This window comes from Sturnira hondurensis, unplaced genomic scaffold, assembly GCF_014824575.4.
Source record: "Sturnira hondurensis isolate 20B ecotype Veracruz unplaced genomic scaffold, ASM1482457v3 Scaffold0021795, whole genome shotgun sequence".
Taxonomy (NCBI): domain Eukaryota; kingdom Metazoa; phylum Chordata; class Mammalia; order Chiroptera; family Phyllostomidae; genus Sturnira; species Sturnira hondurensis.
The window spans coordinates 2,181,742-2,198,492 of record NW_028094426.1 but is presented as its reverse complement, the minus strand read 5'-3'; positions in this window follow the sequence as shown (position 1 = coordinate 2,198,492).

The following is a 16,751-nucleotide window of genomic DNA, read 5'->3' as shown; positions in this document are numbered from 1 at the left end:
GATCTCACAGCCACATAATAGTGGCCTACATCTACGACTGAGGAAAGAAAAAAAAGTCCTAGCTGTCAGCCCAGTGCAGGATGACTAATGAGCTCTCCTAGCTCTTGGATTTCCCACCACATTCAACTTTCTCTACCTGACCCTGCTCCTTCATCTCTCCTCTATAGGAGTTCATCCCTAACACACATCTTTTTCTTATTTATTTTTTCAAGATTTTATTTATTTCTTGAGAGAGGGAAAGGGAGAGAGAAAGAGAAGAAGAGAAATATGGATGTGAGAGAGTAACACAGATCAGTTATCTCTTGAGCGCACCCCATCCAGGGACCAAACCCACAGCCCAAGCATGTGCCCTGACTGGGAAATGAACCAACAACCTTTCGCTTGGTGGGATGACACCCAACCAACTGAGCCACACGGGTCAGGGCCCTAACACACATCTTGACCCCAAACTCTGTCTCAGTGCTGCCCTCTGGAGAACCAAACCCAGGGTGGCTTCAGAAAATAGTAAGTTAAGTTTCGACTGCTGGCTGACAGTTTATCGGTGCTGGAAAGCGAATCACAGATAGCCCCTGGCCCAAGGTGGCTATCTATCTAGTGGGTGAAGCTTTTACATGTGGTGAACTGGGCAGGTGTACTGGTGGAAGAGAATACAACACAAGGGGTGATGTATCAAGTGTCTGAGATATGTGGATAGCTATTGCTAAAGTCCAGTGATGCTCTCTAGAAATGTAACAAACAGTCGAGTAACAGGTAACTGAAAGCCAAGTGTGAAGGCAGGAAGGCTCCTTTTTTGCATGTAGAAGTCATCATCTCCTGTAACTGCCAGTAGAGAAAAAGGCCTGATATCTGAGTGACTGAACTTCAAAGATGGTTAGACTTTCAGCAGAGGCAACTCTCTTATGCCAATGCAATAACCCTGCTTGAGGAACCTTGGATCCTGACACATCTGGGTGGATTTGTATTTCTATTATGGCCTTTGTAACATTATAACTTTGTTACTTGTTTATTTGCCTGTTCCTCCCATTAGACTATGAACTCCTTGAGTGTTGGGATTGTGTTTTACTCATTGTTGTCTCTCTTTCTGCTCTCCTCCATCCCGCAGCCCCATGCATCCTCCTGACAAATAGGGAACGATCCATACAAGTCTTTGTGAATGACTCTCAAGTATTTGCTTGTTTATTCCTCAATGTGCACTCTCTCATCTTTACTACTAAATTCCAGAGGGATATGAGTTCACTTTATAACCATATCCCATCCCCTTTTGACTTATGATCCCTTCCTTTTTCAGTGTCTTTATTCTTTTCCTTGTTATTAACTGCCTGCCTCTATCAGTACCACACATGATATAGATGCTCAGCAAATATTGCTTCTTAAATAAATCTCTCATTGTAGCCTTGGCTGGTTTAGCTCAGTGGATTGAGCTCAGGCCTGTGAACCACACGATCGTGGTTCAATTCCCAGTCAGGGCACATGCCTGGGTCACAGGCCAGTTCCCAGCAGGGGACTCACGAGAGGGAAACCATACATTGATATTTCTCTCCTTCTCTCCTTCCCATCCTCTCTAAAGATAAATAAATAAATCTCTCATTGTTTCTCTCCATTGTTTCTCTTCAACCACAGTCATGATTAATTTCAACCCACACTATCACTCATACTTGCTGTTCTCCAACTGCTCTAAACCTACAAGATCTTGCTCAAGTTCTATAAGCAAGAGTGGACAATAACAAAGGACCATATGCCCAGAGCAATGACTTGTACTGGCAACAAGGAAGTATCTCATAGGCCAGGTGTTAGTCATCAAACATGTGCCCCCCCAAAATGAGCAAATTAGAAGAACCATGCTTTGAGGCATGGGTATAGCTAAGAAGAAGGAGATTTCTTCTCTGGAATCTCCCAGTCTCTGGAAAATGCTCTTTTGGCTTTATCTGAAGTTAACTTCTCTTCCCATTCACCTTCACCATATTTTCTCCATTCCTCTCTTGGGTTTAATCATTTTAGATGATACAAGCTCTAACCCCCACCCCCAACTATGGTCCCATGATGATCTTACTATGACCCCCACCTGACACTGCAGGTGAATATTTAAACAGATGACGGCCATAGGTTTCTTGTTACTTACTAGCCATATCCAACAAGAAAGGAGGATTGGACTTTTTGTCTAAGCTTGTCCAACTTAAAAATTTCAATGTATTTAGGGTACTGATGGCTAAGTAATTATCAAAACGCAGCTGGTGAGAGATGGGAGTACCTCTTAGAAAATAAATCAGTTATGGCAAGACGTATTCATAAGTAGGGTCGAGGAGCATTGGTTAGTGTCACAGGAGAAAGGCCATTTGGAGTTCAGCAAAGCGTTTGATGCAGAAATCATGTCATATCTACTCAGCCCCCCCCATCTCATTTCTAGTCCTCCAAAACTCACTTACTTATTATACCAGAGCCAGAAAAAAAGGCCCTGGTATAAAGCAACTATATAATATTTACATTATAATTATATAAAGTTGTACTATATTATTTTTAAGTTTATGAACCCACATGATATCAGAGTGATATCAGAGTACAGCATAACATTCGATATCAGGTTTACCCATCTCTTTTTGAAGAAATAAAGGCATTAGAGCAAAGAGGGCTTTTCTTTCCTGCCACGGCGTAACACTGGAACTAAGACTCACTGAAGACCCAAAGGCCAAAGGCATCCCTGCGCTTCAGTTTTCAGTGAAAACTCCTTCCCCTTCACCAACCCATACCGGGGAGCTCTGAAAGGAGTTCTATGTGGACTGATTTTGAAGGCCTTCATTGGCAGACCTACTCTCTATAATATCCTGCCTTTTAGGGCTCCTTAAATGTTCATGTGTTTTAGTTAGGGTTCTCCAGAGAAATAGAACCATGTGTGTGTGTGTGTGTGTGTGTGTGTGTGTGAGAGAGAGAGAGAGAGAGATTGGTTCACATGATGAGGGAGGCTGGCAAGTCCCCGGATCTGTGCGGGGTGCAGCAGCAAGCTGAAGGCCCAGAGGAGCCACTCGGTTAGCTCCAGTCTGAATCTGAAGACCCGAGAACCTGAAGGATTCCAGCCCCAGAAAGGGATGATGTTTTCATTTGAATTCAGGAAAAAGGTCAATGTCTCGGTTTAAAGGACATCAGGCAGGAAGACTTTTTTCTTACTTGGAGGAAGGTCCACTTTTTTGTTCTGTTCTGGCCTTCAGTTGATTATATGAAGCTTGTCCACAGCAGGGAGAACAACCTGCTTCACCCAACATCCCCACTTAAGTGTTAGTCTCGCGTGGGTACTGGTTTCTGAATTATCTAAAGTACACGGAGGAATGCTAGGTCCATTGTAATTTGGAAACATTTGTTAAAACAGTAAGTAATATTTAAGACAAGGACTAAATGTAAAATAAGAAAACATTGACTTAGTGATTTTGCATTTGCTTCTCCATGTTATTGTGCCCCTATGGCTTTCTTCCCTCCCTCCAGGAATCAGCCAACATCATCCACTTCAGCTGCTCTGCTGTGAAACCTTAACCAGGAGGTGAAACCCCATCCGAGATACAGAAGCCACCTTGGGGAATACCTGTGTCTCTGATTAGTTCCTTCTTCATTCTTGGACTTGACTTTTTCTCTGCTCACAAGTGACTATCTGGTGGTGCATTTCCATTGAGTCCTTACAAACAGGTAACTCTGAAAAGCTACCTTGAGACAAAGTGCTAATAGTCTGTGGTATCTTAGTAGAACCATTTGGTTTAAATAGCAACCTTGAATACACAATTCATCTAGATTACACATAACTTTACTGAGTATCTTTCCTACATAGCATGGGCCCTGTGTTTGAGGTTTCCACATGTGTTATATCATTTAATGATTACAACAATGACCAAAGGCAGCATTCCTACTTTACATATTTTTAAAAATTCAGAAAGAGTAATTTATCTGCCGAAAGTCAAAGAGCTAATTTCAAAGTCAAGGTCAGTGTCCTGTCCACTTGGTAATGGAGAGCTGCCAGCATCTGGATCGAACCGACGCCATTTATGGCAGTGGAACCCATGGCATCCCTTCCATGGTCTGTCCTTAATCTGTCTATGCCTCGTTAGCAAGACGCAGACGAGCACCATGCTTTTGCCCAGCATAAAAGAGGCAGGAGATCATTTTTAGACATGATTTTCAAAACTGCCACTTAATTTTATCCTCAAGTAAATATCAACAAAATGATATTTTTTATCTGATAATCACTTTGTTAGTTTATAGACTCAGTCACAGGGCAGCAGACTTTTGGAGCATGGTGGGTTTCGAGCCCTTTCCTATAAGGGGATCTACAAGCAGGTAAAAGTTAAACAAACTTTCCAGAGTGTCCTTCCCACAACTGTAAATTCATGGCAACATGTATACAACATATGAACATCATTATGCCATCTTTTGGTTTGGGCAATGGTTACTCAGTGCCTCCTTTACTTTTACTAAAGGTCAGATTTCTTGGTTTAAGCTAAATTGTTCTGTAGTTAAACTCTTGAAAAAAAGCTTATTTGCTTGCTGGCTTGCTTTTGTTCTCTGATCATTACTAGCTATAACATGGTCAATGTAAATCTTAAACTATTTAGAGCTTTAAAAACAAATGGATACTTCTTCCTAATATCATGGATAAATATTAATTTATTAACTGTAAAAGAAATAATTGACAAATTGGACTTTATAAAATTAAAATCTTCTGCTCATCAAAGAAAGAAAATAAAAGGCAAGCTATAAACTGGGAGAAAATATTTTTAATATACATATCAGAAAAGGAACTTGAATTCAGAATATATTAAAAAAACTCTTAGCACTTAATACTAAAAAGATGAACAGCACAGCACTGGCCAGCATGGCTCAGTTGCTTGGGTATCATTCTACAAAGCAGAAGGTCAAAGCATTGCTTTGGTTCCTGGTCAGGGCACACCCCTGGGCTGTGGGCCTGGTCCCCAGTTGGGGCATGTGAGAGAGGCGGCAAATCAATGTTTCTCTCTCGCACTGATGTTTCTCTCCTCTCTTTCCCCCTCCCTTCCCTCTCTCTAGCTAAATAAATAAATAATCCTTTTTGAAGAAGATAAACAACACAAATAAATGTCGGTAAAACATGAACAGGGATTCACAAAAGAAGATCTATAAATGGCCAATAAGTACATGAAAACATTCTTAACACCATTAGTCATCAAGGAAATAAAAACTAATACCACAATAATATATCATACTCATTCGAATGGCTAAAATTAAAGGACTAAAAATTCCCACGTTGGTGAGAATGTAAAACACCTGGAACAGGTGTTGGTGGGAGGGCAAAATGGTACAGCAACTTCAGAAAACAGTTTGGCACATTCTTTTTTTAAAAAAATATTTTTATTTATTTATCTTTAGAGGGGAAGGGAAGGAGAGAAGGAGAGAAATATCAATGTATGGTTGCAAAGTTTGGCACATTCTTAAATGTTAAACATAAGCTTATCAAACCTCCCAGAAATTACGCTTCTAGGTATCTACTCATGAAAAAAAAAGGTTATGTTTACAAAGGATATGTAGAAAAACAATCAGACTAGCTTTATTCATAAAAGTTTAGAAAACAACAAAAATCACCCTATACAGATAAATGAAAACATTGCGATATATCTTTATAGTGGAATTCTTAGCATTAGAAAGGAATAGACTACTGACATAGAAACCAACATCGATAAATAGCAAATACATTATTATAAGTGAAATCATCCAGATATAAAAGATCACATACTGTATGATTCCATTTCTATGAGGTTCTAGATTGGCTAAATCAATCTATGGTGACAGAAATCAGATCAGCGATTGCCAGGGAGACACGAGGAATAGACAGGAGCTTGTAAGGGATGCAAGGGAGTTTTCTGAGATGGAAATACTCTACATCTTGATTTGGGGAGGTAGTTACATGATGTATATACTTGTAAAAAGTCTTCAAACTGCATACTTACATATATGAAAACTAATAGTCAACATATAACTTAATAATTTTGCTTTCTAAGTAGACACAATATTAAATGTGTTGGTATATGCATATGAATGTAATCAGGAACACACACAAAATTATGTTCAAAGACAGAAATTGTTACAGTGGATCAAAAGAAAAAGACCCAATTATAAGTTGCCTACAGGAAATCCACTTTAAATATAGACTCATGTAGATTAAAAGTAAACTGACAGAGACAGATATAGCACGCTGCCACTAATCGAAAGAAAGCACAGGTCTATATTAGTTTCAGACAGCACAGACTCAGAGCTGGAAAGGTTATCAAGGACAAAAAGGGGCGTTACATCATGATCAAGGTGTCAGTTCTCCAAGAAGACGTAATAATTCTTAATGTATATGCGCCTAACAACAGAGTGTCAGATACGTGAGGCAAACTGGTATAAATGCTGGAAGAAAGGTGGTTTCGCTGCTGTAGTTGGAGACCTCAACACTCCCGTAGCAGAATGGATGCAGCCAGCAGGCAGAAAATCAGTAATGACCCAGTTGAACTCAATGACGTTATTAATCAACTTAATATAATGGTTGTCTAATGACTATTTCATACAATAGCAGACTACATGTTCCAGTTTTGTGGGGTGAAATCTTAGATGATTGATTTTAAATCTTTCTCGTTTTCTGATAGATTCGTTTAATGCTATAAATTTCTCTCTAAACATTGCTTTAACCACAGCTTACAAGAAGAACCAATTAAATACAGAAGAAGCAGAAGAAAAGAAATAAAGAAAATTAAAGCAGAAACCAATGGTATTGAAAAGAAGAGATCAGAGAAAAACAATAAAACCAAAGGCTGGTTCTTTGCAAAGATCAGTAAGATCGATAACCCTCTAGCCAGGCTAACTAAGAAAAAAAGAGAAAGGATACAAATTATTAACATGAAAAATGAAAAAGAGGACATTACCACAGGTTCCACAGATATTAAAAGGATACTAAATGAATACTGTGAACAACTCTACACTCACAATTTTGATAATCTACATGAAATGGAGTAGTTCCTTGAAAGGTACAGTCTAGCAAAACTCACACAAGAAGAAGTAGACAATATGAATAGACCTATATTTATTGAAGAAATTGAATCAATAATTAATAACTGAAAACAGAAAGTTCCAGGTCCAGACCGGTTCACTGGTAAGAAGATAGGAGCAGAGGGAATACTTCCTGACTCATTCTGTTAACACAAGACCAGCGTTACCCTAACCCCCAAACCAGACAAAGACATTAACAAGAAAACTACAGACAAATATTTCTCACAAATATAGATTCAGAACTGCTCAACAACACGTTAGCAAATCAATCCAACAATGTATAAAAAATGAGATTTATCACAGAGTTACATCACTGGCTCCCCTGGTTTTCAGGCCTTTGGACTCAGGCAGAATTACACCCCTAGCCTCCCCAGGCCTCCAGCTTGCGGATGGGAGATCAGGGGCTTCTCAGCCTCTATAATCACATGAGTCAATTTCTCATAGTAAGTCATATATACATATTACTATGAGAAATTGGTCCATGTGATTGGATATATATATACACACACACACACACAAACACACTGTTTCTCTAGAGAAACCTGACTACTGTAGGCAAAACTACAGAGAAAATAAAAAGCTTAGTGGTTGCCAGGGGTAAGGAGAGAGAAGACAGCACAGAGATTTTTTGTAGGGCACAAACTACTCTGTATGTTTCTCTAATGGTAGATACATATCGTTAAACATTTGTCTAAACCCGTAGAGTGTACAGCATCAAGAGTGAACCCTAAGACAAACTATGGACCCTGGCTAACAAAATTTGTGCCGTTATAAATTCATCAGTTGTAACGAGTATATCACTCTGGTGGGGGCGGTGGCCAGTGGGGGTGGCTGTGCATGTGTGGTGGCTGGGATATATGGAAATTCTGTACTGCCTCTCAATATTGCTGTCAATCTAAAACTGCTCTAATTAACAAGATTTATTAAAAGTATTAATGTTCAGCACTGTTATTTTTAATAATGAAAAACTGGAAAGTACCTGAATGCCAAGCGTTGGTCATTCAAACCGAGGACTTCGGTGTGATGGACATATTAAGCATTTGCAGCTGGGTTTCCTGCTCTGGCCCTACACTTCCCTCCAGGCCTTTGTATTAAAATCTCCATGACCCCAGTGTTTCTGGCAGTGTCCAAAGTTCTCGCACAGGAACGCAGGAGGGAGTCCACCGGATGCAATCACTGGTGGTTTCTGCCTGTTTTACTTCTTGCTCCCCCTCCTCAGTGTCCTCTATTCACAATAACCTTTGAGGGAACCTTGCTCCCTTGCCATTAGTAGCAAGCGCTGTCCTGAGCCTTGCCTGGGGCCCTGCTGAGTGGGCTTCCAAGGTCCCGGCTCTACTGATCTGCTGAGCATCGGAGCAGAGCTGGGTCCCAGGAGAAGCGGCTGGAATCCCTCTTTTCTTAGAGCCCAAAGGCACTCTCCAGGTCCTTGCAGGAGCCAAAGGCCATGCCACCCCTTCACTGTCCTCATCCCTCCCAGCCTGCTCTTTTTGTCTCAGGGACTCCTCTCCACATTCCATTATCACCTTTCAGCTAAAAATCAAAAGCCCCCCTGAAACTCCATCTTATGAAAATAGGTACTGAAAAGAGTCCCCAGCCCCTGGTTCTGTAAACAACCCCTGCATTTGGGAGTGTTTGTGATTGGCTAGGTTTTGTGTTTGTTAGTTCTATATGCAGATAATTAAGTCAACGGTTATGCTACAGCTTGCATTTCTTCAGTGTGTTTGTTTCATTTTTATGTATTAGGCTCATCTGTAATTGTAGGGGGTGAAACTGACCTACCCTCCAAGGTCAGGAGTCATTTCCCTGCTGTGGGTTTGAGTTCAGACTCCTGCTTTCTCTTACTGCTGTGTAAGTGGCCACCACTGACAGGGGCATGTGGGCTTCAACGCCCACAGTCTGTGGCTCAGGATCAGAACAAAGCGCAGTGTCTATGCAGGACCTGAATTCACAGGTGCCGATCTAGGGAGTATGCAGAAACAGACAGGTGTCTGTAAACTGATGGAGGCACAGCCCCATCATAGACCAGCTGCAGCTGTGCTCCGTGCCAGCCCCACCCCTGCAGAGAATGGGTCTTCATAGGTTGGCTCACTGCAGGCCACCTGAGTTTAATTCGGTTTACTGAATAATGGAAGATGTACACAAGAGGCCTTCATCTGAAGGCCAGTCTGTCACCGGGGGTTTCCTTACATTGGTGTGGGTGTTCTAGTACCTTACGGGGCTGCTTGAGTTTTATATATGAGTCATACTGAATGACATTTTTTTGTTTTGATCCAGTTCAGCAGTTACATCTCTGAGTCTGAGAATCTCCAATGGACACCTAGATACACCCATGACACAGCTTTATTGCAAATAATGTCGTGAAGGGAAACTCTATAGATCATTACCTGATTGGCTGCAAAAAGGACAAAGAAGGTGGGATTATACAGCATTTGGTGTCACTCATGAGCAAAGTCTTGGGGATGAACCAGTTATTCCAAAAATTAATATCCACAGACTCGTGCGCAAGTGGCCTCTTTTAATTGTTTTTGAAGAATTTGGAAATAATGGACCTCAGGAAAGTAAGTGTGCTCAGTCTTGTGATCTGAGGAAAGTTCAGGAGCCAGAGCGGTTTTGCTGAGTCACCACTGGCTGCATGACCCATGCGCATCACCTGACCTCCACAAGCGCCTCTGGCCCTGCCGCAGAGATGAGTAACTGTGGCCCAGGAGGCCCTAGGGTGCAGAGACAGGCTCTGCCCACGGTGCTCTGGGCGCTGCTGGGGTGAAGGTTAGCTCCATCCAGGGGAGGAGGACCCTGAAAGGGACTCTCAGAGTAGTAGCCTCATCTAAAAGCCACCTCTGGAAAAGGGACCCTTTTATGCTCTATGAAGAATATTAACTGGCAGAAATTTTTGGAAGCCTTAAAAATACTCATGTGTTTTCACTGCATGATTTTACTTGAGTAAATTCAGTCTTTGGAAATAATCAGAAATGCATATAAAATTCATTCTACAATCTTCATCACAGTGTTATTTTTAATCATCAAACCCGGATATTATCTAAATGTTAAACTGTAAAGCATTATTAAATAAAATATGGTACCCATTTATGTTGGAATACTGGACAGCCATTCAAAAAAATCACTGCGGCAGGACAGCCAATGACCTGGGAAAATGTTCACAATAGAACAGTCAGTGGAAAAGGTTGATAAAACATGGTTAGAGCAATCCAACTTATTTAAAACTATATGCACTCCCGCATGTACACACAAATGGCTGTAAGGCTATGCACTAAATTGATAACAGTGTTTAGTTTCTAGGACTTAGAATTATGATCCCCATTTTTTACTCATGATTATTCCTATATGTTTCAAATTTTTCACAATGAACATGCGTTCTTTTTGCCATAAATATCAATTCCCCGAGTCTCTGTTAAGTTGCACTGTCGCAGATGGGGCCGACCTGCGTGCTTACTCATGAAGCAAACGAATACAGTGACATGTCTGTGAACTGAGGCTTGAGCAATTCCACCCCTGGAGGCTCTCCGCCTGGGAATAGAGTGGGATTTGTGTTTGAGGAGCCTGAGCCTGGAAGAGCGAAGACTCTGTGGGTGGTTTCTTAGATCCTCAAGGCACGTGGCTTCTAGCCCCAGCTCCGCCCTAAAATTCTGGCTTGCTGAGTAAGGCTGAACAGTGAGTTTGCCTGAGCAGCTGCTTCCTACATAAGTCCACCGTTTACTCTGTGTCTATTTAATATCTATTAAGCAACACCTGATCCTGTTGACCAGGAAGTATGTTCCAAGGGAAGGAAACCTTTCTTTCAAAGTTAAGCAAACATCCTTGGTAAGGGCCCTAACACCTGAGAATCTTGCAGTTAACATTCCAAGCACTAAATCTAAATGAATGTCCTGAGTCACAATACCACAATTGACTGGATGGTGATCTTACGATCCTGCATCCTGTATGGGAACAAAAATGTTCAAGTGGCACATCTTCCTTTGAGAACAAAGCTGTCTCCTTCATAATTCATACTCGGCAGAAAAGAGGTAATTTATGAGATAATCAAAACACATAATCTATTATAGAGATTTCAAGGGGATGTTTTCTGAAGCAACACAGTTATCCTTAATCCCCCTTACCAAAGTCAAGAGGCAGGGGCAGTAGGTAATCCCAAGGTTCCTGGTGTCCGGCGTTGAAATGTGGTGTGAGCGTGTGCCTTCCCTGAGCAGATTTGCCGAAGACGGCTCCAAGGGCATACCACGTAAACAGAGAAGGCAATCTGATGTACGTCTTAACAGTGTGGCAGACAAGTCACCTTAAAAAGTGGGAATAATATCATCTCCACGTATCGTAAAAGAAATCAAAGAATCCATCAGATTATTAATGCATTTTATTTAGGATCTACTTTGTGTCAGATACTATCTTAGGCATTGGGGAGCCAACAGTGATCATTGTAGATAAAGTCCTTGCCCTCAGAAAGTTTATATTCTCCTCAGAAGAAACAATAAACAAATTTATTTCATACTGGGTGATAAACAATATGAAGAAAAATCAGGAAGGGTAAAAGGTTAGAGAGTACCTAGGGGCGCCTTCTCTGATAAGCTGACACGGAGGAGAAACACAAAGCAGTGAGAAAGTGAGCCAGGTAAATCCTTGTGGGATCGATGTTTGAAATAGGGAAGAGGGCAGGGGAGAGGCCTTGAGGTAAGAGGATGTCACGATGTATGAGACTGATCAGCAAAGATGACCGTATAGCTGAAGGCCATGGTGAGGACTTTGACCTTTCCTCTGAATCCAATGAGAAGCCATTGGAGGGTTCCCAGTGGAGCAGAAACGAGACATGACTTACCTATGTGTTGGTGGTGGGTATGGTCTTGGACAGGAACAGGGTAAACCGTTGCTCTGTCATCCCACCATCAGGATGATCATGGCTGAGCCAGGCTTGGAATAATGAGGGTAAACAAAGCAGAGCAATTCCAAGGGAATATATTAAGGAGTTGCTGATGTACTGGATGTGGGAGGTGAGAGGAAGATATGAACGAACATAGTTGGCCTAAGCCAATGGGAAGAATTTAGCTATCTTCTGTGGTAAAATGAGGTGGGAGGAATTCACAAGTTTTGAACACACAGTCACTTCTCATTACTTGCAATAGTTATGTTCTGCAAAGTCATCGTGAACACTGGAACATTGCTCCTGGAAGAAATATGGGGTTAGCACCCTGTGAGGCCCGGATCACAGATGTTTTTGTCGACTGGTCAATACACAACCTTGTTTTATGTATGCTTCAGTTTAAAGACACCTTACTTAAGATACATCTCCCATTCTTTGTCATTGAACTCCTGGCCAACAGCATTATAACTCATGCCTAAATGAAGCTTATCTAACATATATTTTCTCAAAAAGGCACATTTCAGCATTCTGGCACTGAGGAACACTAGGCAGCACATCAGCACAACACTTTGGAACCACTTTAAAAAGTGAAATTACCAACAAAAAATGCAAACATGAAATAAATGTGGCATTAAACAAATCATAAAAGGATGCTTATTTACATTGTGAGAGCTGAAACAAGAAGGCTGAGTATCACCACATCTGACCTCAGCTGGACTGTGCGTGTCCAGTGACTCACGTTTTTTGCAGCCCTCCACATGTCTGCAAAGGACTGAAAGCACTGTGGGTATTGATTTTGGAGTCACAAGTGGATATTAGCAAATAGGCAAATTTGCACACACAGGTTCTGTGAATAATGAGGGTTGACTGTATTAAGATTGAAGGGCCTATTACTCATCCTAGTGGAGATATGAAAAATGAGTTGGAGTCTGGGACATTCTAGGGGAAATGCTGGGACTGGAGGTATTGATTCGGGAGTCACTGCCACGTATCTGAGTCTATATTTGAGGCTAGCATGAGACTGGATGAAATCATCTAGGGAGTGTGGAAGAAGAGAAGTGTTCCCAAGACCGACTCCCGGGGCACTCCAGTGAGGAAGTGTCTGTAAAAGAAACTAAGAAAGAAAGGCCAATGGAACGAGAAAGAACCCAGAAAGAGCTGTGTTTCAGAATAAGGGTATCGAGAATGGGTCACTTGCTGCTGAAAAGTTGTATCCCATAAGACCTTTAAAATGGACCTTTACACAAAAAGGAGGCACTGGGTGATTTTGATGAACAGTTCCATTGGGATAACAGAGGTAAACATCGGACTGGAATGGATCAAAGAGCAAATGCACAATTCTTTCCATGAGGAGTTTTGATGTAAATGAGAGAAAAGGAATAAGGTCAAACCTGGAGGATGTCGGATCAAGGGGGCTACTACATACTGTGAGTGTGTATGCTGAGGGAATGAACCAATGGGGAGGGTGGGATCAATGATGAGAGAGAGGACAACTGCAGGTGGTCCCCTCTGCAACTGCAGTAACTCATGTAACTTCACATCAACTGTACGTGGTCGGCCCTGTTACTACCTTCATCTATGGGCGAGAAAAATGAGGCAGAGAAACGCCAGAAAACTTGTTCACAGTCACTCAGTGAGTAAGTGGACGAACCAGGAGGCAAGTTTGGGTCTTCTGTTTCCAGAGCCTGTGCTTCTAGCTGCTGTGCCGTATTTCTGCAACTTTAGATTGCAATTACTTCACATATATTGATTTCCTTGTACCTAGCACTCACCAACCAAGGTTGAATAGCGAGAGGAAGAAAGGGTGCGATCCCAGACTTCAGCCTTTCTGCTCACCGAGCTCTGAGACGCAGGCAAGCTGGGGAGAGTGCGGCTGCTGCAGTTTGAGGGAAGCCACAACGCCTGGGGCAGTGCTGATGATACCTGATGCTTCTAGAACATGTCTTACCTTAAGAAATGCGATGAGGTCAATTTTGCAGCACATGGGAAATAAAATTTATTCCTTGGGGTCATCCCCAAATCAAGAATTTAATTAATATTCTCATAAACATCTCCTGTTCTTATTCTGGTCCCACATGAGAGATTTCTCAGAAAATAGCTCAGCCTTTTTCCAAAATGGATGCAGCTTGGCATCGCTTGGACCCTGTCTTCTGTAGTTAAATAAATCACTTGTTGCCAAACAGAGCAATTTATTCCCTTGATATCTACATGGCCCTCTTGGTTTATTTTAAAATATATCAACTAACTTGCCACACCTGCCACAGCTTTTAATGTGTCTGACACATCCAATTTCAATAGCTCAATGAAAATGTCACATAATAAAATCAAGAGAGGCAAGCAGAGCAGGCAAGGAGGGTTGGTGTGTAGACACACCCTCAGAAAATAAGCAATGAAAACGCCTGCTCAGGTAAGCTTCAGGGAAGGGTCTTTTTGCCAGCACTTTGGGAAATTAATTAGGTCACATGGAAACATCTCTTTTTATACGTTCTCTTTATTCATGAATTCTCCCCTAGGTGTTATTTAATTCATAGAATCTATGCGCTCTCCCAAGCTGTTTCGAATGAAATGAAATCCCCACCTGTCAAACACCTTTAATTTTTCGTTTCCAGGAAAATATGTATTTAGGAATGTAGTCATATTTCTTCACAAAGGAATTCTGGAATGTTAGGTGGTTGGCATGCATTTATACATTCCACAGATGACAGATTTTGTGATTCAGCGCTATCAGGCACTGACAGACGTCAATGTTCTGGGCATCCTGATAAACATCGGGAGCACAAGAATTGAAAAGATCAGTTCCGACCTCAGTGTATTTGCATCATGAGGATGATCTTTCTCTATAGGCCAAGGTGGGGTCAAGGGGTCGTCTGAGCTCTGCTAGTAATTAACCATGTGATAACTAAGACGGCTGGCTTCAATTCCTTAGTTGTAAAGTGGAAAGACTATTAAATATTACCTTGGAAGGTTATTAAATACCTACCCTTAGGATTGCTGGGTGGGGGAGGAGGGTTAGAAGCCACAACATATATCAAAGTACTGTAAAACTTGATAAAATCTTGGTTCTACTTAACTGAACTTAAAGTATACCCCGCTTATTGCATCTTCATCTATAACGCTCAGAAAACTAATTCTGTTGCCAAATATCTAACCATCCATCACTAATATCTTTACAGTGAAGATATCCAGCGTCGAAAACAAGGTGTTAGGAGATCACAGTGATGATATTTTTGTCTCAGCAATTACACAGGCCACTGTAATATTCATCAGGTCTCACTGTAGATTCCTGAAACACAATGGGTCACAAGCACCCTTGCTGTTATGAATTTTCTCTCCCTCTTAATGGACATCTGCCCTCTCTCTCAAGTTAAAGTAATCCTCAACAACTCTCTCACTGTTGGTCTAAAATCCTGGACCTCTGCCTCATCTGTGTCTCTTGGGTCTGTCCACACTTCTTTGTCAGGCCACCACTGCCCTTGTACAGACCTTTTGTTTTCTTGGGTGGATCTTTGCAACTACCACCTAACTAACTGACCTTCCTATTGATCGTTCCTTCCTCTTCACTCGGTCCTTTACTCTGACTCATTACATTCCTAAAACTAAATATGATCGTGCTCTGCTTCTTGCATAAAAGTGTCCACTGTTGCACCCCCACTCCCATAATTTTAACTTATGGTAATAACCTGGAGTAATTTCATAGCCTGGCTCTTGCTACTCTTCCATGACCCACCAAGCACATGTGACTTTGGCTATTCCAGGAACACCATTCATTTCTTCTGTTTTTCTGTTTGCTTTCACTCTATCTGTGACTTCAAGTGTCCATTCTCCTTGAGCCCTTTCCCTGGCCACTTCTAACTTCTCATTCAATTGTTCAAATAGCATTTCCTCTGTGCAGTCTCTCTCAGCACTTTGGACAAAGCACCTTCACCTTTTGAGCTCCCATGGCTCCTTCTGTATTTTGATCATTGTCCTCACTGCCTGGTATCAAAATATGTATTCCCTACATCACTGCTGGAATATGAGCTCCTCTAGAAGGGTGAAAAGATTGTATTCATCTTTGTACCCCCAATGCCGAGCTCAGTGTCTGGAACACTATTTAACCCTGACAGTATTTGGTGGGTAAATAAATGAATGAAGAGGCAGAGCTTGTCTTCATTACCTCTCATCCTTCAGGCACTTGCCCTTGACCTTCATCTTCTGAGAACTGCCTACCTTTCCTCCTGCTTCTACCTTTCTTTAATGATGAAACAACACTGTTCCATGCCCATTTCACCTCACACATTACTTGCCCTATATCCCCTATTTGTTTTTAAGGGAGCCAGAGGGAATGTGGACTGAAAGTACAGAGTTTAGAATCAGACTCCCTAGGTTCAGATCTTTTTATTTTTTTTTAATATTGGTGTTGGTGGGGTGACCAGAGAAATTTATATGTATACATATATATTAATTGTGGGTTTTTTACAATGAACTTATGGAGGTTCAGATCTTTCTGAAGCCCCAGAATTGGAGCCTACAATTGAGAAGTGAGTTTTAACTGGTGATTGTAACGTGCTTCTCACTTAATATCTCCTGAGCTTATACTTACTTCACTTGTAGTTCTTCATGTAACCAAATTTAAAAAATCAGATATAGATAAAGCTCTTCTGGCACTTCCTTTTTAGTTCCTCATTCAGTTGTTGCCTGTGATGTGAAGGTTGACCTGAAATCATGGCAGGGACTTGGTGCCTTGGGACATCTTGTGCTCCCTTGAGCCTGTTGACTGCTTCCTTTCCAGGTGCCCTCCACTGGCAATGCTGGAGGAAGGAGAATACAGAGAGCCTTTTGGTAGAAGACCATTTTCTTTACTCCTACT